General features: G+C 30.8%; 1 protein-coding gene and 1 long non-coding RNA gene across 4 annotated transcripts in view; one reads left to right on the top strand and one right to left on the bottom strand.

The window, feature by feature from the left end:
* LOC111419106 (homeotic protein ultrabithorax-like) overlaps positions 1–9,138 on the top strand; it is a 526,223-nt gene extending 517,085 nt beyond the window's left edge. For both annotated transcript variants that reach the window (XM_023051867.2, XM_023051869.2), the window contains one exon: positions 7,570–9,138. The gene's annotated coding sequence lies outside the window, so the exon portion shown is untranslated. The remainder of the gene's footprint in view (positions 1–7,569) is intronic.
* The window catches only part of LOC111419107 (uncharacterized), a 228,790-nt gene that overhangs the window by 175,833 nt on the left and 30,631 nt on the right, over positions 1–22,326 (bottom strand). The window lies entirely within an intron of this gene.

The raw sequence follows: 22,326 nt of genomic DNA, 5'->3' as shown, positions 1-22,326 counted from the left end.
GTGTTTTTTAACTTTTTAATATTTTTGAGTAAAATTCAAAAAATTATAATAAATCGATATCTTAAGATATTGAAATGAAACTTTTACTAGATTAATCTCTTATATATTATTATAATGGTGATTTTTTCTTAAGTTGTCTCATTTTAAACATTAACGAGATTTCTAGCCTTGTAGAAAATATAAAAAGAAGAATATAAATAATATTGCAAAGTGTTTTAGGAAAAAGTTCTCAAGTTAAGTACCTTAATGATATTGTAGATTTGATTTAATGTACTCTACTTAGAATAACCAGTTTTTAATGATCTTATTCTTGAGTAATACCTTGCGTGTATTAATGTTGTTTACGTAGATTTGCTCTCAAACATTGAAACGGGTGGCTCGTCGACCGTTGAAACGGACGTACGCTTAGAAGGGCAGACGCTAATAATTCATCAACCGGTCCGTAAATCATGACCGAGTATGACGGGCACCTTAATGTATCAAATCACGGCATAATTGATTTATCGGTGAGCCCGGTAGTCACAAGCAATTGATTTGCATTAACATTATGTAAACGGGACGCGGTCGCTCGTATTTCTTCCGATTTGCTTCGCGTGGTCGTCGTCCGGAATATTTTCCTTAAGATTTATTCTACCATTACGACCAATTAATATCCGATACGCTATACTTTATATTCGACTTATAATCCATCGATGTCCTCTTTACCCGTTTCTTATTGTTTGTTAAGAACTGCTTTTTTTGTATTTAATGATCTAATAAACATTCCGATTCGTGTTGGAGTTTGAGATTAGCATGCTTACGCATGTTTTCCGCTCGACGAGGCGATAGAATGGAGTCGACATCCGGTGTGTTGTTGATGAGATCCCAATTGCGAAACAAAATTAGTAATCATGTCGTTTATCAATTGCCACCCAAATAGATAGAACGTGTTATTTTTAGCAAGTTATGTCACGGTTATTTTTACATCTTACAATAATTTGTAAGGTAATTGACAAAACCGACCTGAAATTAGATTAAAGGGTCGAGAGAGAAACGAAAATGGGGGTTTGGTTGGTGTTGGTGGAAGCCCTATTAGAAACAGGGTATGATGGAAGATTTATTTCCATAGCAACGAGAAGGGCGTCAGGTCGTGATAGATTGCCGGTTGCATGGCTGCCTGGGGGTTGTTCAAGCGAGCCAAAAACCCCCGGCTGGAAGAGGCACTGACGAAGAGAAGGGACGAAAGGAAACTGAAGAGGAACGAAGATAAACAAAAAGGAACGAAGAAGAGGGAAGAGGGATAAAGGGAGAGTCTTTCCTGCGCCAGCCGAGACCCGGAATATAGATTACCTTTCGATAAGGGCACTTTAAATTTGGGAAAAGTGCTCGCGACAGAGATTTGTTAGCGTTTTTTTTCCTGTTGCCTGATAAAAAACGTCGCGGTTTTCCCCTAAAAAACGATGGAGGATCCCTAACTAGGTTTTAATGCGTTTCGTCTCGATAAAAACCATAAAACATCTTCTAAAGTAGGTTCTATTTTAAACAATTTTTATATATCTATTCAATAACAGATCATTTTTGAGGTTGCTTATAAATTAGCGTCGCAATCAATTCGAAATCAAAGAGTTTACTATAGTTTTAAAGTTCCTTGGTGATGATAGAGCAAGTTAGAAAACTTAAAAAAATTGATTTTGGTGTCTTTTGAATGCATTTCAAAGTTGGCAGAAAATTGTTTGCAATTTCTTGTATTTTATTACCTTCTTCGTATATTCTGCAACCAATATTTAGTGTTGTTCCATAAGTACCTAGTGTTCTGTCAGCAATATTTCGTCTTGTGCCAACAGCATCTTATCTCTGCAAGCGTTTATTCTTCTATCTACGCAATACCTAGTATTCTGGTAGCAAAATAGCAAAAATCCAATAGTATCCACCCTTCTGCAAAGAATATCTAGCACTCTTATGAGTCTTGTGATTAACAGTACCCATTGTTCTTAAAAATATTGATTTTGGTTTTTTTTGCATACATTTCAAAGTTACCAGAAAGTGGAAAAAGGTGATTGATGTGTGTCAAAATGGCTCAAATAGCTTGATATACTTTTAAGGTTCCTTGGTAATAATACAAGATGTTAGAAACTTAATGTAATGTTTTTCAAAAAAATCAAATTATTTAAAATATGGAAAAAGTTAATTGATGTAAATCAAAACGATTCTAATCAATTAAAAGTGACTCCATGATATATAATAAGGATGATTATATCAAAAAAATTGATTTTGGTGACTTTTGAATGCATTTCAAAGTTGGCAGAAAATTGAAAAAGATGATTGCGATGTGTCAAAATGGCTCAAATAGCTTTTGTTTGTAATTCCTTGTATTTTATTACCTTCTTCGTATCTTCTGCAACTAATATTTAGTGTTGTTCCATCAGTACCTAGTCTTCTGTCAGCAATATCTCGTGTTCTGCGGACAGCATCTCGTCTCTGCTAGCACTTACTCTTCTATCTACGCAATACCTAATATTCTAGTAGCAAAATAACAAAAATCCAATAGTATCCATCCTTCTGCAAGGAATATCTAGCACTCTTATGAGTCTTGTGATTAACAGTATCCATTCTTCTTAAAAAAATTGATTTTGGTTTCTTTTGCATGCACTTCAAAGTTACCAGAAAATTGAAAAAGGTGATTGAGGTGTGTCAAAATGGCTTGATATACTTTTAAGGTTCCTTGGTAATAATACATGATGTTAGAAACTTAATGTAGATGTTTTTCAAAAAAATCAAGTTATTTAAAATATGGAAAAAGTTAATTGGTGTAAATCAAAACGATTCTAATCAATTAAAAGTGACTCCATGATACATAATAAGGATGATTATATCAAAAAAATTGATTTTGGTGTCTTTTGAATACATTTCAAAGTTGGCAGAAAATTGAAAAAGATGATTGGGGTGTGTCAAAATGGCTCAAATAGCTTTTGTTTGCAATTCCTTGTATTTTATTACCTTCTTCGTATCTTCTGCAACCAATATTTAGTATTGTTCCATCAGTACCTAGTGTTCTGTCAGCAATATCTCGTGTTCTGCGGACAGCATCTCGTCTCTGCTAGCACTTACTCTTCTATCTACGCAATACCTAATATTCTAGTAGCAAAATAACAAAAATCCAATAGTATCCATCCTTCTGCAAGGAATATCTAGCACTCTTATGAGTCTTGTGATTAACAGTATCCATTCTTCTTAAAAAAATTGATTTTGGTTTCTTTTGCATGCACTTCAAAGTTACCAGAAAATTGAAAAAGGTGATTGAGGTGTGTCAAAATAGCTTGATATACTTTTAAGGTTCCTTGGTAATAATACATGATGTTAGAAACTTAATGTAGATGTTTTTCAAAAAAATCAAGTTATTTAAAATATAGAAAAAGTTAATTGGTGTAAATCAAAACGATTCTAATCAATTAAAAGTGACTCCATGATACATAATAAGGATGATTATATCAAAAAAATTGATTTTGGTGTCTTTTGAATGCATTTCAAGTGTCAGAATGGCTCAAATAACTTGGAAAAGATGGTTAGAACCTTAATAGAGATGTTTTTCAAAAAATCCAATCTTTCCTGCAAAATCCTAACTAGGTATTTGTGTATTTTAAACAAATTTTTTATATATCTACTCAACAACAGATGATTTTTGTGTCTAATCAAAAGTAAATTGGCCTGGGAGGTTGTTCATAAATCAGCGTCGCGGAAAAAGCAATCAATTCGAAATCGGGAGCCTCAGCGCGATTCCGAATTACAATCCGAAATGCATGAGTTAATTTAGTCGCGGACCGGGGCTCCGATTTATCGACTGATTCGGTGGTGCGAGGGGGGCGTTTCCACCCCCGTTTAGAAATATTAAATGAGTCGAATCCCGGGTTCGAATAACCACGCCATACAGAGCATCCTGTCCGATTGATTCCTGAGTTATGAGCACGACGCCGACGCCACCGACGCCGGTGCAATACCGAATCCGTCATCGGATTACGTTAAATATTGCATAACAATCGATGAACCAAACGAGGAGGATATATTTATGATCAACCCCTTTATACTGAGAAATGACAATGCTTAACCACAGGAAACTAACAATTTAACAACCAAATTTTTTCAAGATTTATGTCTCAAAACACTTTGAATAGAGTTCACTTCACGCAAAATCATGACTCAGGTAAGACTTTGTTTCTTATTTGTAAATTTCATAATCCCTATTTTTAGTAAAAGAAAGGTAAAATGTCTTCTCAGGTGATCTATAACAGTTTCGTCCTTGTTAAAAAAAATCCGGCAAAGAAAGAAAAAAAAAGCAAACTTTAAAATTGGAGCGTAACGAATCCTCTTTTTTTACGGCTTATCTATTATCTTCCGCCGTTTTCATTGTCTTGCGTCCGCATCAACATCACGCCGTGAAGTAGGAAGGGGGAGGATCAGGAAGAGGAGGAGGAGAAAGAGGGTTCTTTTTCTCAGAAACTCCAAGTCCCATCTACACGCGATAAATTTCCCTATCCTTGCAGATTCGCTCGTATATATGCGAGCCGTTTGTCGACTTCCGTTTTTCCGGTTCGCTGCCGGGAGAAGAACGCTTTCGTTTCGCCAATACCCAACTTTTTTTTTACAGTTTTCTTTCTTTCCAGTTCGGATCTCCTAGAAATACAACCTGCATAGTTCAGCGAATGTCTCTTGACATCAAACATGAAAAAAAGTCTGACTCAGAAATGAATTAATTTAATGTAAATAAAACCAGTAGTGAGACACCATCTCGTCTTTTGCAAGCATTTATTCTTCTATTAGCCTTATTCACTCTATCATTATCAGTGTCTAGTCTTTTTTTTTGCGACTCCTAGTGTTTTATTAGCAGTATTTAGCCTTCTGCCATGGTATCTAATCTTCTGCAAGTAATATTTAATGTTGTGCCATCAGTACATAGTGTTCTGTCAGCAATATCTCGTGTTCTGCCAATAACATCTCGTCTCTACAAGCATCTATTCTTCTATCTAATATTCTAATAGCAAAAATCCAATACTATCTATCCTTCTGCAAGCAATATCTAGCACTCTTGTGAGTCTTGTGGTTAATAGTACCTATTGTTCTTAAAAAAAAATTATTTTGGTGTCTTTGCATTTATTTAAAAGTTGGCAGAACATTGAATGCATTTTTTTACATTTCTGAAGTGATACCCTATATTGCCACATTACTGATTTAAGAACAGGAGCAACCCTAAAACCAGGATACTTTAATTAATAATTAGTGATATTTCCACAAGGATCCATCAAGAAATTAATTTTATGCCGAATTTTGAAAATTATCGGTGAAAATTGCAACATCGAAAATTTTATCAAAACTTCAAACATTGTTTTCTCAAAAACTAAAAGTTATTTTTCAAAACGGGTTGGTTCATTGGAAAGAGGACACTATTATTAACACTTTGGGAAATTTGCATACTCATACTCCATGAACTGGATTTTATACGAATTTTTAAAACTTCATCGACGAAAATTGCAAAATTAGAAAAAAATTTCGATTATTTCAAAAATTTGTTTCTCAAGATCTAAAAGTGATTTTTCGAAACGGCTTTTTGCATTAAAAAGAGGATACTTTAATTATTAATTGGTGATATTTCCACAAGGGTCCTTCAAAAAATTAATTTTATGCCGAATTTTAAAAATTATCGATGAAAATTGCAACATCGAAAATTTTATCAAAACTTCAAACATTGTTTTCTCAAAAACTAAAAGTTATTTTTCAAAACGGGTTGGTTCATTGGAAAGAGGACACTTTTATTAACACTTTGGGAAATTTTCATACTCATATTCCAAAAAATGGATTTTATACGAATTTTTAAAACTTAATCTCGACGAAAATTGCAAAACTAGAAAAAATTTTCGATTATTTCAAAAATTTATTTCTCAAGATCTAAAAGTGATTTTTCGAAACGGCTTTTTGCATTAAAAAGAGGATACTTTAATTAATAATTGGTGATATTTCCACAAGGATCCTTCAAGAAATTAATTTTATACCGAATTTTGAAAATTATCGATGAAAATTGCAACATCGAAAATTTTATCAAAACTTCAAACATTGTTTTCTCAAAAACTAAAAGTTATTTTTCAAAAAGGGTTGGTTCATTGGAAAGAGGACACTTTTATTAACACTTTGGGAAATTTTCATACTCATATTCCAAAAAATGGATTTTATACGAATTTTTAAAACTTAATCTCGACGAAAATTGCAAAACTAGAAAAAATTTTCGATTATTTCAAAAATTTATTTCTCAAGATCTAAATGTAATTTTTCGAAACGGCTTTTTGCATTAAAAAGAGGATACTTTTATTATTAATTGGTAATATTTCCACAAGGATCCTTCAAGAAATTAATTTTATAGCGAATTTTGAAAATTATCGATAAAAATTGTAACATCGAAAATTTTATCAAAACTTCAAACATTGTTTTCTCAAAAACTAAAAGTTATTTTTCAAAAAGGGTTGGTTCATTTTAAAGAGGACACTTTTATTAACACTTTGGGAAATTTTCATACTCATATTCCAAAAAATGGATTTTATATGAATTTTTAAAACTTAATTTTGACGAAAATTGCAAAATTAGAAAAAATTTTCGATTTTTTCAAAAATTTATTTCTCAAGATCTAAAAGTGATTTTTCGAAACGGCTTTTTGCATTAAAAAGAGGATACTTTAATTAATAATCAAAAGTGATAACAGCGATAGTTCTGTTAGTAATGAATATGATGATGAATTACAAGCGAAGAGAAGAAAACTAAACGAAATTGTAGCAAAAGATTTTATATAATAATAATAATAATAATCCAACACCTAAAAGAGATACTAATTCCTGTGAATGATTCCACCACTAGTTTTAAGGTTCCTTGGTAATGATAGAAGAAGAATTCAAGTCATTTAGAATATGCAAAAAGCTGATTGGTGTGAACCAAAATGATTCTTATCAATTATATTATATTAATTATATTTAAAAATTGATTTTAGTGTCTTTTGAACGCATTTCAAAGTTGGCAGAAAATTAAAAAAGGTGATTGGTGTGTGTCAAAATGGTTAAAATCAATTGATAATGTATTAAGGATACTTGGTTAAAATGAAAGAAATATTTTTATGCTACATTAATTAATAGTATATATTTTTTTAAATTTAAAGTCTCAAAATGAATTATAATAAATAATTTTGATTTTATGAATAGCGTCGGGGTAAAATCGTTCTAGGTCAAAGGTCGCATGTGGTTTTGAACGTCGCGATATCTGATTATGTTAAATGTTTTATGATCGCTTTGTTTTACGTTCATAAATAACGTGGCGAACGTTACATTATCCGCTTTGCACTATGCACATCCCTTCCATTGTTAGTTTTGGGACCAATTCAAACCCGAAAATAGATTTTTTTTCCGATTTATCGACGAAACAAGAATCATCCCGCGAAATTGAAATAAAAAAAGTAATAAACATTTAACGGAAGCTTGAGGCCACACGAAATAAAGATTTTTAGTTTAATTTAGTGGTTAATTTTAGTTTTAAAAATTAATTTCTCTTCGTCACTTGCAGAACCGATCCGGACCTCACGCTTCCGGTGAATGCAACCGTTTTTGGACCCATTTCGGCCTTTCGCTCGGACCATCTAAGTGTATCAACGCCTCACAGAATACCATGAACAAATTTGGAACAAGGAACCAGATGCACTGATAAATACGTACTGAACACCCTCCAAAATTAATAAATCAAATTTATTAATCAAACGAGAACTATATAATTATTAAATCGAATAATCGAATAAAAAGTTCTTTTGAATGAACAAAACTGTGTATACTATAGCATGTAAGTGTAAAAAAGAAAATTATTATATTCTAGTGTAAGTAATAATTATACGTAATATTAAAGTATAATTACGTCAAATGCCAGACAAAAAGTTAGTACTATTTTTCGATCGAAGAAAATCGATTTTAGGCGACTTCTTTGTGTGCCATAATCACGGTGATGTTAAATAACGTAATACGTAAATGAACACTCCATTTTTGTTGTTTTATTTTTATTATTATTTCCTTTCACACCGGTTATAAAAGCTTCTCTTCTATCCTATTAGAAATTAGAAAATTTAGTCATATAAACAGAAAAAGATTTAGATATCTATGTAAATGTTTAAACGTGTAAATAGTTTGCAGAAATCTCTCGCCTAAAGAATTTATACGTAAATGTGTGAATAAAACTATTAACAAAAAAAATGATAGTGTGTAACGTCTTAGAATTAGATTGGTATTAAAAATGTAGGATTTTCTTTTGGTCCCATTTTTAAGTTAGTTAATTTTATTTAAGGACTGAACGATAGTACAACTCAACACGTATACGGTTTTTCTACTTAATTAAAAGTTAAAATTAAAAATTAACAAAGATTTCAATAAATTGAATTGTAAAAAAGGTCGGAACTTGTACCTTGCAATATTAAGTGTAGTATTTTTTTAATAAATGTAATTAATTAATATAAAAAAACCCGGTGTGATAAGGAACGATTATTTTTTTTATATGCAGCACCTAACTGTGTATAAATTTTATTTTAATTTTTATAATGTTTAAAGTTTAAAAAAATTGTACATAGATTTGTAAAAAAAATTAAAATTAAATCTCTTTTTCCAATAGCTTTTAAGTATAGCTTATATATTATAAATATTATACATAAACGATATACATAGTAATTATTATTTTTTAAATTAATCTTGTTTTATTATGTTTATATTTTTGTTTTTGAAATGTTTTTTTTTAATGTATAAATCAAAAAAAAAGTATAAATTATATTTTATATCGAACGAAGAAAAATGGAAAGAACAAATTTTATTATTACTCATTAATTTCTACCTATTATTATTAATACAAAAATATGATCGGAATAATATTCGTTGCTTGTTGCTCAAAAAAGTAATAAAAAACTTAGGAAGACGAAAATAAAAAAAAAATCAATTGTGTAAATATAGTGTACTATCTTTCTCGCTCTCATCCCGCATAACTTTGTATTTTTCGCCTGTTCCGTCTTTCCTTCTTCCTCTTAATCTAAAAAAACAACAAGTTCTACGTCTTGTACATGTGTGACTGTAATTTATTTTAATAAAAAGGTATTGTTCACTATTTACAATGAGTTTTGCATTTATTACCCCGCAACAAAAATCCCGAACTAAAATTTTATTTATTTATAAAATTAATATTTCGCGCGAAAATAATTCTCGTCCCCTTTCCGCACGATAAATTTGATATTTGTCGATTATATTTACGCTTAACAATCCATTTACTAAACAAAACTCATTTTTTGATTTATTAAATAAAAACGAATACGAAAAGTTTTATAAACGGGAATTTCATGGATTAGATTCATTAAACATTTAAAAATTCGTAAAAAAATCAGTTTCTTAGATAATTCTTTTGAAAGTTTTATTATTAATAAAGAAAAGTGATATCTTTTTAATGTTGAAATCCGATTTTGGAAACATCATTTAGTTTTTGAAAAATTAATGTTTGAATTTAACCGAAAATTGTAACATTTTCTATGATTATTATAAAAATTCGTAAAAAATCGATTTCTTCAACCATCAGCCCGAAACTTACACAATTTATAAAAAGACATGTGCTCTTTTTGATGATGAAATCCGTTTTTGAAAATATCATTTAGTTTTTGAGAAAATAATTTTTAAACTGAATCGAAAATTGTAACATTTTCTATGATTGTTATAAAAATTCGTAAAAATTCGAATTATTATGTCATCGATATGAAACATACACAATGTATAAAGAAAAATGTGCTCTTTTTAATGGTGAAATCCGTTTTTGAAAATATCATTTAGTTTTTGAGAAAATATTTTTTAACCCGAATACAAGGTTTTAGCACTTTGTATAGTTATAAAAATTCCTAAAAAATTGATTTGTTATTAAATTGTTATGAAACTACCACGATGCATAAATAAAAATGTGCTCTTTTTGATGGTAAAATCCGTTTTTGAAAACATCATTTAGTTTTTGAGAAAATAATGTTTGAACTGAATCGAAAATTGTAACATTTTCTATTATTATTATAAAAATTCGTAAAAAAATCGATTTATTAGGTCATTGCTATGAAACATACACAATGTATAAAGAAAAATGTGCTCTTTTTAATGGTGAAATCCGTTTTTGAAAATATCATTTAGTTTTTGAGAAAATATTTTTTAACCCGAATACAAGGTTTTAGCACTTTGTATAGTTATAAAAATTCCTAAAAAATTGATTTGTTATTAAATTGTTATGAAACTACCACGATGCATAAATAAAAATGTGCTCTTTTTGATGGTAAAATCCGTTTTTGAAAACATCATTTAGTTTTTGAGAAAATAATGTTTGAACTGAATCGAAAATTGTAACATTTTCTATTATTATTATAAAAATTCGTAAAAAAATCGATTTATTAGGTCATTGCTATGAAACATACACAATGTATAAAGAAAAATGTGCTCTTTTTAATGGTGAAATCCGTTTTTGAAAATATCATTTAGTTTTTGAGAATATATTTTTTAACCCGAATAGAAGGTTTTAGCACTTTGTATAGTTATAAAAATTCCTAAAAAATAGATTTGTTATTAAATTGTTATGAAACTACCACGATGTATAAATAAAAATGTGCTCTTTTTGATGGTAAAATCCGTTTTTGAAAACATCATTTAGTTTTTGAGAAAATAATGTTTGAACTGAATCGAAAATTGTAACATTTTCTATGATTATTATAAAAATTCGTAAAAAAATCGATTTATTAGGCCATCGATATGAAACTTACACAATTTATAAAAAGAAATGTGCTCTTTTTGATGATGAAATCCGTTTTTGAAAATATCATTTAGTTTTTGAGAAAATAATTTTTAACCTGAATCGAAGGTTTTAGCACTTTCTATTGTTATAAAAATTCCTAAAAAATTGATTTGTTATTAAATTGTTATGAAACTACCACGATGTATAAATAAAAATGTGCTCTTTTTGATGGTAAAATCCGTTTTTGAAAACATCATTTAGTTTTTGAGAAAATAATATTTGAACTGAATCGAAAATTGTAACATTTTCTATAATTATTATAAAAATTCGTAAAAAATCGATTTATTAGGCCATCGCTATGAAACTTACACAATTTATAAAGAAAAATGAGTTCTTTTTAATGTTGAAATCCGTTTTTGAAAATATCATTTAGTTTTTGAGAAAATCATTTTTAAACTGAATCCAAGGTTTTAACACTTTGCATAGTTATAAAAATTCCTAAAAAATTGATTTGTTATTAAATTGTTATGAAACTACCACGATGTATAAATAAAAATGTGCTCTTTTTGATGGTAAAATCCGTTTTTGAAAACATCATTTAGTTTTTGAGAAAATAATGTTTGAACTGAATCGAAAATTGTAACATTTTCTATGATTATTATAAAAATTCATAAAAAATCGATTTATTAGGTCATCGCTATGAAACTTACACAAGGTATAAAGAAAAATGAGTTCTTTTTAATGGTGAAATCCGTTTTTGATAATATCATTTAGTTTTTGAGAAAATCATTTTTAAACTGAATCGAAGGTTTTAGCACATTGTATAGTTATAAAAATTCCTAAAAAATTGATTTGTTATTAAATTGTTATGAAACTACCACGATGTATAAATAAAAATGTGCTCTTTTTGATGGTAAAATCTGTTTTTGAAAACATCATTTAGTTTTTGAGAAAATAATGTTTGAACTGAATCGAAAATTGTAACATTTTCTATAATTATTATATAAATTCGTAAAAAATCGATTTATTAGGCCATCGCTATGAAACTTAAACAATTTATAAAGAAAAATGAGTTCTTTTTAGTGTTGAAATCCGTTTTTGAAAATATCGTTTAGTTTTTGAGAAAATATTTTTTAACCTGAATCGAAGGTTTTAACACTTTGTATAGTTATAAAAATTCCTAAAAAACTGATTTGTTATTAAATTGTTATGAAACTACCACGATGTATAAATAAAAATGTGCTCTTTTTGATGGTAAAATCCGTTTTAGAAAACATCATTTAGTTTTTGAGAAAATAATGTTTGAACTGAATCGAAAATTGTAACATTTTCTATGATTGTTATAAAAATTCGTAAAAATTCGAATTATTATGTCATCGATATGAAACATACACAATGTATAAAGAAAAATGAGTTCTTTTTAATGGTGAAATCTGTTTTTGAAAATATCATTTAGTTTTTGAGAAAATAATTTTTAAACTGAATTGAAGGTTTTAACACTTTGTATAGTTATAAAAATTCCTAAAAAATTGATTTGTTATTAAATTGTTATGAAACTACCACGATGTATAAATAAAAATGTGCTCTTTTTGATGGTAAACTCCGTTTTAGAAAACATCATTTAGTTTTTGAGAAAATAATGTTTGAACTGAATCGAAAATTGTAACATTTTCTATGATTGTTATAAAAATTCGTAAAAATTCGAATTATTATGTCATCGATATGAAACATACACAATGTATAAAGAAAAATGAGTTCTTTTTAATGGTGAAATCCGTTTTTGAAAATATCATTTAGTTTTTGAGAAAATAATTTTTAAACTGAATCGAAGGTTTTAGCACTTTCTATAGTTATAAAATTCGTAAAAAATCGATTTGTTATAAAATTGTTATGAAACTACCACCATGTATAACCAAAAATGTGCTCTTCTTAATAGTGAAAACCGATTTTGAATATATCCTTTAGTTTTTGAGAAAATAAGGTTTGAACTGAATCGAAAATTGTAACATTTTCTATGATTATTATAAAAATTCGTAAAAAATTGATTTATTAGGCCATCAATCTAAAACTTACACAATTTATAAAGAAAAATGTGTTCTTTTTAATGTTGAAATCCGTTTTTGGATATATCATTTAGTTTTTGAGAAAATAAATTATTGTAAGATATAACATTACATAAAATAAATTGTTATGGAACTATCACGATGTATAAACTACAAAAATATTATACATATACAGTAATGTCTCGATAATCCGTATGAGTGGTAATTCGAAGTACTCTGTAATCCGTACCAAAACTCGATACTCGATGATCTGAATATGAGTATCCTACAATCCTCTTCTATGTATTAGAAGATATTTAGAAAGAAGTGCTATCATGGTCCTTGTAATAGAGAAACATTGCATACAGGAGAACTTCAAAAAAAAATGGAAAATGCATTGTATTCATGATTTAAAAAAAAGATTTCGTCTTTGGATTAATTTCTATGAATGTTTGGCTAAGCAAACTAGGGTTGGGTTGGGTTGGGTTACTTTTATGCTTGTGCTTGCTGGATGGCAAAATTTAGAAACAGATATCGCTTGTGAAATTTGATTTGATTTTGCTGGTGAGAATAATTTTCAAGCAATTGCACCGCTTAAAAAAGTTGGCTCAACACATTAGAAAAGAAAACTAAAGCCCTAATTTACTATACAACACAGCCGAGTCAGCTTTATTTTATAAAACTCTTCCAGATAAAACTTTGGTGGGATCTAACAAAAAAATAATATCAGGGTGTAAAAGAATTGATCAGAATACAACCCGCTTAATAAAACTATTTTACCTAAAGACTCTTAGAAGATAAATTTGTACCATGCGGTATGTCTTTCTGCTTCATGAAAAAAATGACATCTTCGTTAATTATGAAATGTTGGAAAAACTTGTACAGCAATGAAGAATTGATGCCAAACAAAACATAATTGCGGCATGATTATCCAAAAAGTCAACAGCCAAAAAAGAATAAGAAAAAAATTTTTAATTAACATTAAATTAGAATTTATTTTAATTATTTATACATAGTTGCATAAATTTGTCAATATTGATAGATTTCCGTCAATTTGAATTTGCATCAATTAATTGCATTTTCTTTTATTTCCCCAAATAAAAAGAATGTTTCCAGTAATCCGAAATATCGTTTAATCCGAATTGCCCTTGTTTTAATTGATTCGGATTATCGAGTCATCACTGTATTATAAAAGTATTGTATCTTGTTGTTAATGAAGTGAAGACCGGTTATAACGAACACGTGATATAACGAGCATGCCTTCAGCTCCCGTCAAAAGTCCTTACAATGTTAAAAATGTCGAGAATCGGCTATAACGAACTAATTTTGTATATTTTATACCACTTATATTGAGCGTATGAGATAAAGTAATTCATAAACTGTAGAACTATATCTACGGAGAAAATCTTTCCAGTTGAACAGAAAAAAATGACCACAAACCACAAACTTACAGTATACAAAAAAAGAGAAAATGAATCTCAAGCACTAAATAGGTCTACGGAGGTCTCAAGGAATTCCCGTATAGAATAGAATCCCTTCTTTAGCAAGAATGTTTTTAACTTCCCAAGCAACTCGTCCGCTGGAAGAGCTCTCACACTATGTGGCAGGTGATTATACAATTTTTGTCCCATGTATATAGGACCTGATTGTGTCTTGCATAACCGCGCAAAGTCTGGGTAGAAGTCTTCTCTCCCACGCGTTTCATACGGGTGAATATCACCGTGCATCCTTAAGGAGTTCATGCTCTCCAAGATGTATCCCACGCAGCGAAGGATGTACAGAGATGGAATGGTGAGTATAGACTGCGCAATAAAAGCATTTCTGCAATCATCACGATAACCTAAACCCGTTACTATTCTTACCGCCCTGCGCTGCAGCCCGAACATGTGAGCAGCTTCAGGGGCTGCTCCCCATGCTAGTGTAGAGTAAAACAGTATGGAATGAACAAATGCAAAATAAGCAAACAGTTACTGCAAGCCGCCTTAGGAGAAATATATTAAGGTTAACTTTTTTGCCCATCTCCACACTATGTTCGTGAAAACGCAACGCAGGAGCGGCGATGTAGAGGCCCAAAAACTTGGTTACATCGGGACAAGGAGCGTCAATCTGCCTCAATGTGAACGGAAGTGTGACAGTTTTATTTTCATTAAGACAAAGCTCGTTCGCAAGGCCCTCGACAGAGCCAACTCAGCCCCACTAGCAGTATCATCCCGATTTCTACCTCTTATTAAGACTGTAGCATCATCAGCATATAGGATGCAATCAGTTATCAAGACCTGCTTTTATGTAATAAGCAAAATCATTGAAGAACAACAGAAATAAGAGAGGGCCCAAGATTGATCCTTGTGGTACCCCTCTCACTATCGGCAAGGAGTCAGATGTAGAGTTATTAACTCTTGTCACCTGCGTCCTCCCGTTTAGATATGAGTGAATGAGACTGATAGAAAGATCATCAAAGTGATATATATTTATTAATTTATGTATTAGAATAGTATGCGATACACAGTGAAAGGCACGAGACAGGTCCAAGAACAAAAAAATACAATACTCGCCATTCTCGAAAGTATCCATGCAAACATTCGTTAACTTTATTATTGCATCCTCCGCACATTTACCCCCCTGAATCCCTGAAATCCAAATTGGTTATCATACAATATATTATATTTTTTTTCGTGAGGCATTATTCGATTATAGATTGCTCGCTCATACACCTTGGAGAACACGGGAAGGATGCTAATCGGTCTATAATTAGTGACCACTTTTAAACACCGGTACAACAGAGGCTTTCTTCAGGCTGTCAGGGAATATTCCCTCCTTAAATGCAGTATTAATTAATGTACATAAAGGAAGAACATAATAAGCTTATGTTATTTTTTATGAAGATATCTCTAGATGGACTATTTTTTAGGCCGCGAAAAATTTCGCGAACCTCATTGTGTGTTACTGCCTGCAAGCTAAACATATTAAAATTACTCGGAATAGTGTAAACACTGATATGATCATTTCGTACTCCAGTTAAGTTTCGAATAGTGATGTAAAGTTTAGTTACTTTTTAGTATTTGTAACTATCAGTTACTTTCAGAAAAAGAATTCGTTACTTTGTACTCGTTACAAGTAATCGTTTACGCTTGAGGTTCCAGTACTAGTTTGAGCTCGAGGTTCGATTACTCGTTTGCGATAGAGTACTCGTTTTAGTTGGACTACATACTTATATGAATTTATTTTGTCCACGACTACCTTATAATATACCTTATGAATGAGTTTTCTAAAACAAAATGGTAGTCATCTTTCACGGAGTGAATAATAGCGGTGAATATTAATCATTATCCACGGGTAGCCATCTTGACCAGACTAATAATAATTATTTGAAACGTTAAAAGTTCAAAAAACGTCAATTTAATTCAATTTTTTAGGAGTTTCTAAATGTTTGACATTAAAAAAACCTAAACAAATTCCTTTTTCTCTCAGGTTAATTATGCTACTCGCTACGCTCGTGACATAAACTTAATCTTCGTGAATAATAGCCCTCATTATATGCTCATATAATAATATACTATTATACTACACTTATTTTTGAAAACATATTATATTGTGTTTGTTACGCTATTATGCACTGTACACTAATATCAAAAAATAGAGTGTAGGTTATGGGATTTACTTTTTCACCGCATATTGAATATAACGAAGAATTTTTCTTAATTATTATTATTTAATTATTAATAACTTACGTTTCACTTATTATAGGTATAACAAAAATATTTGAAAGTAGTAACACATTAACAATGGAAAACAAAACTTATGCTATAAAACAAGCAATAATAAAATAAAATAAAGATATTAAAACAACAATAAAAGATATTACAGCTTATTATTGCAATGTAAAAATAAATTTTGTTGCACATTTCGACTTTTAAGTCGATTACGCCTATCCAACAATACTTGGCCTTTGGAAAAAGTAACTGTTAGATCCAAAGTAACTGGTATCGATGTGATACGGTAACAGTTACTTCGGATCTCGCGGAGTAACGAGTACTCGTGTAACGAATTGTTACTTTTTTTACATCACTAGTTTCGAACAATAGTTACAGGCATGTTCACAAAATAGTATATTAAAAAACAAGTTTCGTAAGACACGCTTGAAATGCACGAATTCAAGTTGAAAACGAGTGGCGAAGCCACGAGTTTTTTAATGAATGAGTGCTTCAAGTCTTATGAAACGTGCTTTTTATGCTATTTTTTGTAATTCGCGTTTTTACACTTTTTTTTAACAAAAATAAAGTAAATTTTGGCAATGTAGGGAAATAGGTATGTAGCAGTTGGTAACACAGGAACACTTGAAAATAGAAACTTTGAATTGACAAAACACAAAATATATTCACCTGAAAAAAATGTTTGATGTACACCTCCCAAAATAAGAGAAATTGCTCAGATTCAATGTCCTCATCATTGTCGACTTTGTATTCGATGCTAAGAACGTGTTTAAACATCCATAGACAAAAATTGTCACATTGACAACTAGAAAAATTAATGACCCAATGTCACCAACTTGAACTGGTTCCATAAAATGTTACTAAAATCTCATTACAACATCGGATGCTGTAAGGAGTCTCATTACAGCACCCGTTTGAGTACCGTTATAGCTTCCATTACCGTAGCGAATTACAAAATAATTATTTACTTCATCTGGATTCAGATCCAAGCACCGACTCTCTCTGTCCCTCCGCTGAGCATTAATCAGTTTCCAAGATTTGTTACTTGAATTTTCGATAAAAGAGCTAGTCGCGTTAATTTTCGCTTCGGATATAGCTTTCCGATAGATAGCTCTTGTACTGTTTCGTAAATGAAGTAAGTTATTTGTTTTATAACGACTATACAATTCACAAAGTAGGTTGTACCTAGCCCTCAAGTCTGATAATGGCTGGTTAAACCATTTTACACTGCCATCAGTGGACCTTGACACTTGACTGCATATGTTGGAAAAACAATTCATATTTATCATTAGCCGAAAGGCGATCATTGGATGGTCGTTATAACCGATTAATAAATTTCTTGGATTAATTATATAAATATTAATTTTATTTGATAACATGTTTATTGTATATATGGTTACTAAAGGGATATAGAGAATGGTTGTTGTTGTGCCTCGTTTCGTAATACGCGTCACTCTGTTTGAACTGTTCGGACGTGCATCAACCGTTGTTTCGAGCCGTTTCACCAAACGGATAGATCCGTACATATTAGTTAAGAAGACACGTACGCAGTCGCGGCATAAATCACCGAAATAAATTACAAATGCACAGTGCAGATCGGGGCCGTGTATTCATTTGTCCGGATTGAGTAATGATATACGTACGTAGCGAGTACGTGGAACGGTTGCATTTTAAGATCTATGTGTCGACCTATAACACACAACGTCCCTACATGTTATATGTAACATATGAGATCCCTGCATATAGCATGCAACAAACAAAGTTTGAAATAAAATTTGAAAACGATTAAAGAAATATTTTATTTGTTGAAATGTAATTTTGCTTAGGTTAGTTCTATTGGATTTAGTGTAGAAAAGCGTTTTCGCCAGGTAAAACGATGGTCGTGTATTTTTCAACGGGATTTATGCTTGCAAAAGGCCTGGCTTCATGAATTTTCAGATTAACGTTTGCAGTTTCGCGCTCCGCCGACTGTGGATTTTTTATTGTTTTTTTTTTGTTCATCTCTCTGCACCGGTTTTTCGCGCGCAACAAAAGGGTTGACAGAGTTTGTATTTTTTTTTGCTGGCGGGTTGGTTACGTGATAAAGCGGGTCCAAAGTTCCAGAAACTTGGAGGATATTTATATAATATGGAGCGAGACGGAGATAGGGGTGGTTTGGTCGGGGGTTTTTGGGAGGTGGTTGGTAGCCGGGGGCTCACTTCATTGGTATGCATTGAGGATTTATACAGGCATGAAGCCAAAAACATTCATCAAGGTGGATTTAACTGAAACTCTGATTCATTGCTAGCTCTAATATATGTTCAGGCTCCAGCGCTAGCGTTCTCGCCTCGGCGATCCCGCCCTTCGTACTACCACCCCCTCGTCCAAAAACCACCCCCACCGAAAACCGTTTCGGCTTCTCGTTGAAAATTATTATTTACTGAAGCTGATTAACGCGTTGAAATAATAAACGCCAAAACTTGGAAAAATCTAAACTTCGAAACTGATAATTTTTTTTTGTTTTTTCGTTGGGGGTTGGAAACGAACTCGACCACCGGAAAATTTATTAAATAAGTTACGGTAAAAACGTGTAATGGAATTAGTTGGGCCCGGACTTTTTTTCGAGCACCCGCGGAAAAAAATATCGGTGTTTTTGGCTGTCCATTCGAATTGTCCGGCTGAATTATGTTCGGGTTTAATAAATCTGGGCTGAAAGCTAAGATTTATCGAGCGAATTTCCACTGTTTTCCCCGAATTTTCCAAGTCATAATTTCAGTTTTATTTGCGCTGTTTTCGATTCAGTCGGAAAATAAAATTCTTTCGCGATAATAGAAACTACGAGTTTGGACACTACTTTATAACAATTCATCTAGCTACTTTTTGAACATTTAGATAATTTACTTCATAGTTCATCCCCAGCATACATTATCAAACATTATTAAAATCACAAAGCTGAAATTTCAAATCTAGAAGTTATAAATCTTCAGGAATTACCCCCACCAAAAAAAAAACGACAAATTCCTTCAAAATCCTCCACCCTCCGCATTGCAGAGTAAGGCCATCCTTAGGTATTAAGTATTCAAACGGAACCCTCCAAATCGTACATCACCGTTTGCGAACCCGACGAGCGCCTCCACCATTTCTCTTCATCAACGTCTCCAAGGTTTCCTGGACGCATTTCCTCTCTATTGGTTTATACCGTCGTTTTATACAAAGACAAACGTCCGAAAAACAGTTCTTAGATTAAGATGACATCTTTCTCGATCAAAATTTGCTTAGAAAGGTTAAAATCCAAGTTTATTTGAAATTCCCAAGAGGTATTTGGGAATAACGTTATTTGGGCTTTAAGGGTTATCTCTGTAGTGGTTGTTTCGGACCCTCGGGTTACCTTTGGAGATTTACTGGTCTGGTCGGCGATCCCATCACGTAAAATCGTCGTTTTACCACTTCTAAGTAAATACATAAAATGAGCTTTTATATACAACAAAATTAAAGAGTTGTGTAGAAGATATCTGAGTTTAATTCCCCATAAATTTATCGTGGATTGTTTCAAACCGCAAATTCACCCCATTTTGAAACTGAAATTCTCCCCTTGTATTGGCTTACTCCCCATAGGGCTCAAGGTTGTCCCTATTAGGCATGCTAATCTTACCGTATTGCGCTTAGATTGCAGATTTCTAAGTAAATTTTCGAAGAGATTACTTTCTTAAATCCAATCGAATTGTTTATAATAATTGATTGTGAAATATTTGAGAAATTACCATGAATAAGATAGGGCTTCACATCTTAATATTTTTCTGTAATAATTCACAAATTAGAAACTTAATCAAAAATATTGTCTCCATTTCTTTAAAAATTGTTTTGAAATTTTTAAGATGTATAAAATTGTGCTTTCTTTGATAGTGTAACCCGTTTTTAAAAACATCCTTTAGTTTTTGAGAGAATGATGTTTGAACTGAATCGAAAATTGTAACATTTTCTATGATTACTATAAAAATTCGTAAAAAATCGATTTCTTAGGCCATCGATCTGAAACTTACATAACTTATAAAAAAAAATGTGCTCTTTTTAATGTTGAACCCCGTTTTTGAAAATACCATTTAGTTTTTGAGAAAATAATATTTAAACTGAATCGAAGGTTTTAGCACTTTCTATAGTTATAAAAATTCGTAATAAATTGATTTGTTATTAGATTGTTATGAAACTACCACGATGTATAAACAAAAATGTGTTCTTCTTAATGCTGAAATCCGCTTTTGTAAACATCATTTAGTTTTTGAGAAAATAATGTTTGAATTGAAACGAAAATTGTAACATTTTCAATGATTATTATAAAAAATCGATTTCTTCAACCATCGGCAAGAAACTTGCAAAATTAATAAAGAAAAATGTGCTCTTTCTAATGTTGAAGTCCGTTTTTGAAAATATCATTTAGTTTTTGAGAAAATAATTTTTAAACTGAATCGAAGGTTTTAGCACTTTCTATAATTATAAAAATTCCTAAGAAATCGATTTGTTGTAAAATTGTTATGAAACTATCACTATGTGTACACAAAAATGTGCTCTTCTTAATGGTGAAATCCGTTTTTGAAAACATCACTTAGTTTTTGAGAAATTAATGTTTGAATTCAACCGAAAATTGTAACATTTTCTATGATTATTATAAAAAATCGTAAAAAATCGATTTCTTCAACCATCAGCCCGAAACTTGCACAATTTATAAAGAAAAATGTGCTCTTTCTAATGTTGAAGTTCGTTTTTGAAAATATCATTTAGTTTTCGAGGAAATAATTTTTAAACCTAATCGAAGGTTTTAGCACTTTCTATAATTATAAAAATTCCTAAGAAATCGATTTGTTGTAAAATTGTTATGAAACTATCACTATGTGTACACAAAAATGTGCTCTTCTTAATGGTGAAATCCGTTTTTGAAAACATTACTTAGTTTTTGAGAAATTAATGTTTGAATTCAACCGAAAATTGTAACATTTTCTATGATTATTATAAAAAATCGTAAAAAATCGATTTCTTCAACCATGAGCCCGAAACTTGCAAAATTAATAAAGAAAAATGTGCTCTTTCTAATGTTGAAGTTCGTTTTTGAAAATATCATTTAGTTTTTGAGAAAATAATTTTTAAACGGAATCGAAGGTTTTAGAACATCCTTTAGTTATAAAAATTCGTAAAAAAATCGATTTGTTATAAAATTGTTATTAAACTATCATTATGTATAAACAAAAATGTGCTCTTCTTAATGGTGAAAAGCGTTTTTGAAAACATCATTTAGTTTTTGAGAAAATAATTTTTAAATTGAATCAATCATTTTAAAAACCATTATATAATTTTTTTTATCTACGACTGCTTGGATAAGTCATCATTACTGCACTCATTTGAGGTGATTTGAGTTACGTAATGAAGTTCATTACCGCACTGGTTTCATTACGTAACGCATTTTTAGCCTAATCAGAACAGACTTAATTTATTGACACGAGCAACAATACAAAAGAAAAAGTGCTATCTACTTACAGAGAAACAATATTATTTATTATAAACATTAATTGTTATGTTTTTACATTTCAAAACACTTATTCCAGATGAGTAAACATGTTGTTGAAACTGACAATTCAAAATTGTCAACAATCATTTTAAAATATTTTTATAAATGTCAAATAGACTTTGTTAAAGAAATGGTTTTTTTAGTAATTTTTATCAGTCGTAGATAAAATGCTGTATATCACACGTGGGCTAGAGCATAATTACAGTACTCGTGTGATTGCACGACTCGGTCTATGACCTCGTCGTGCAATTCTTCA

The sequence above is a fragment of the Onthophagus taurus genome, chromosome 10 (genome assembly GCF_036711975.1).
Source record: "Onthophagus taurus isolate NC chromosome 10, IU_Otau_3.0, whole genome shotgun sequence".
NCBI classification, from domain to species: domain Eukaryota; kingdom Metazoa; phylum Arthropoda; class Insecta; order Coleoptera; family Scarabaeidae; genus Onthophagus; species Onthophagus taurus.
The sequence above is the reverse complement of the archived record's forward strand: the minus strand, read 5'-3'. Positions and strand labels throughout refer to the sequence as shown.